This window comes from Apteryx rowi, unplaced genomic scaffold (assembly GCF_003343035.1).
Source record: "Apteryx rowi isolate R43461 unplaced genomic scaffold, aptRow1 scaffold_399, whole genome shotgun sequence".
NCBI classification, from domain to species: Eukaryota; Metazoa; Chordata; class Aves; order Apterygiformes; family Apterygidae; genus Apteryx; species Apteryx rowi.
Window position 1 is genome coordinate 398,024 of NW_020450518.1, and position 3,077 is coordinate 401,100.

A 3,077-nucleotide genomic window follows, 5' to 3' on the forward strand; every position below is an offset into this window, starting at 1 on the left:
AGTCTGCAAGATAATCAGGATTTTTGCAGGGGGATCCAGAACTCTTCCCCACTCACCTCCAAATTACGTCGGAGGATGTAGGCAGGTGTAGCTGCGGTCCAGGTGAAGTGAGGCTCACCTGTGTTGCCTAAGGTTGCTCTGAAGACTGATGTCTCACCTCTGTATGCCCCGGCAAGGACTGGCTGGCAGATTTGGATGGGTTCCAGTTTCATTTRCATTAAGTTATACCTACTGTAACAAACAGCAATAAATCCGTATTTTCCAGTCCAGTACCACTGTGACCTGCTAATTTTTTTTTACTGCCCCAAAGATATTTCTAAAGGTTCACCAGCTGATTTTCCAAATAATTTTTGAGTCTAATAATTAGATCAATTAGGGAATGCAATCCAGAAAATACTGACCCACTGTCTCCAATTCTGATAGTGGGTGGCTACATTCATTCCTCGCATAGACGGAGTGTCTTTGCAGGCTGCAGCTCTGAAGAGGGTTATTTGCTCCACAACCATTTACTTCCCAGGGGGCTTGTTCAGCTGACTGTCTTAAATGCTTTTGTAAAGTCCCAGCTCTGATTTATTTATTGTCACACTAGCACAGCCACTTCTCTTTCATGAAAACCTCATGGAAAATGTTGAATCAAGTTGTCTTCTGCTGATGAAAATGGTAATCATTTTGGCCTACAGAAATGCCAAGAATCCTAATGATTGCTAAGCTTTTAGATTCAGACCCCCCGGTCCAGCACTCGGGTCCTGTGAAATAAAACTCCACATGCCCACCAAGACAGCGCCTCACTCCCCACGCACCCGAAGGGCATCCAGGCTCTGCCACTGCAACCAGCCAAATCCAGGCCCAGATGTTTGCGTGAGAAGCAGGAGACAAAAGACCTTCAATATTTCAGCAATGACGTTCCCGATCCAGCAAAGCACTTGGAGCACAATGTGTCACATAGAGATTAGGAGGATTTAAACACATGCTGAAATGTTTTGGCATTTCTGGGCCTGTGGGCTTGTCTACACAAGAAAGTGTCCCAGATTAAAGGCTCGGGGTGGTTTTAAAGTCCCCTAAGCTCTTCCTGAATTACTCCCTATACGCCTGTGGTTAGCCCAGCATCTTCCTTGCCATTCCTCTCCTGGTTCCTTGTTCTGTATCCCACCTGCTTACTCCTGCTTCAGCCCAGGATACCTGTTTCTATTCCCCTGCCCTTCCAGCTCCTTCTCCAGGTTTCACTGAACAAACTGGGGCTGCTGAATCTAGAGAAAAGAAGACTGGACTGGGCAGGATAATAGGCTTGAAATATGGCCACTGCAAAGGGAAAAAGAAGAATCCGTTCTTCTTGTCCATGGCTTGTGAAGGAGGACTTGGCCTTCACAAGGAGCACCTCTACAGTGGTAACCGGACGGATGCCTGGGAGCCATCTCCTCATGTGGATGTGGCACCTCGATCACATCCTTGAGAGCGCAGCTGACAAACAGCTCTCGCAAATGACACAGGGACTTGATACGTGTCCTCCTGGCACTGTTTTTAAGAAACTTAATGAATGGGTTGGGTGCAAGACAGCTCTTGTGGTACAGCATGCCTTATTGTGTTTTTTGTGCAGCTCCAAGCACATTAGGGTCTTACTGAAATAACATGAGCATTATAACCACTGCTACTATGACTTCTACTATTACTGATTAATAACCACAGCACTTTCCCGATGGCTCTTTAAAGATTAAGCTAATTTGGAAAAAGGCTATTCATACTGAAATCAGGGCATGTGCACGGGAGGCGAGACTGCAATAGATATTCCAGGCAACTTCCCCAAGTAAATAAGTCCTCCCTGGAGAACCCCAACAAAACCTCCTCTGAGGAGACACACATTTTTGGGGGACAGCAGGGTGGAAGAGGGCTGGAGAAATGGGAATCTCGGACAGTTTGAGTACTTACGTGCAAATGTCACACAAAGAAAAATGGACACACTGTGCAAAGCTGCTGGCAAAACTGGGTCTTAAACAAATAATATAGTGGCTTTGGGAATTTGGGATTGTGTATTCAGGGTTCTTTGCAGTTCACGGAGGAAAGCCCATTAGTGACCTGTGTACATGAATGCAATCTTTCCAGCATGGGGACAGACAGATAAAAGTATTAGCCCATATAAATAGCTTTTCCGAAAGTAGACCTCTAGGAAAATTATTCTGAAGAATAGGTCCTAAGACTATAGTGTCTATAGTCTTCTCTTCTTTCACCTGAAACCTACAATTAAACTGACTGAGCAAAATGACACCAATTTGTTCACAATCCGTGGCTGCCACAGGAGTCTTAAATTCAGACTTGTGGGGTTTGTGGTTGACTAGACAGCCACACTTTCCTTTTCTTTTTTTTTCTTTTTTTTTCTTTGGTAGGAAGCATACAATCACCAAGCCTCAGTCGCTGAGACTGGCATAAAAGGAAAAAATCAGATCTCGAAAGCTGAACTTTCCGCTGATTAAAGAAAGATCAAAGGAAATGCGACTGTGAAAACCGACGGCTGACAGCAAGATTCAATGAGGCAGGACGTGTATTTGTGTTCTGTGTTACGACTGTCATGTAGTGATTTCTTAGCCTCGGAGGGAAAAGAAATCCACCTGACAGACCCGTGCATGAAAAGTATCTTTGTCCTTTAATTGGCAAGTCAGTCGCACGGCCAAGCAAACTCTAATCATCCTCTGGAGAGGTAACATTTAAAGTTTCCGGCGAAAAATATTAACTAGCCATTTTTGCGAATCATTAACTGCTCGTTAGAATAATGCAGCGGCAGTGCCAGCGCTCGCCCTCCGCTGCAGCCACAACCGAGTGCCTTGTAGCCCCCAAAGCCGGCGGAAAACCCCGCGGAAGGTGCCGGCCCCGCCGGGGGAAGTGTGCCCGGCGGAGCCGCGACACCCAAAGCGCAGGTTTTCGAGGGAAACGGGCTTATTCGCTTGCACCGATTTGGCAACCCGCCGCCGCGCCGCGGCTCCGCGGGCGGGCGGGCGCGGGGATCCCGGGAAGGGGAAGGGGGAAAGGAAAGGGAAGGGGGGAAGGGAAAGGGGCGAGAGGGAGACTTCTGTCCACCGAGCGCTGGG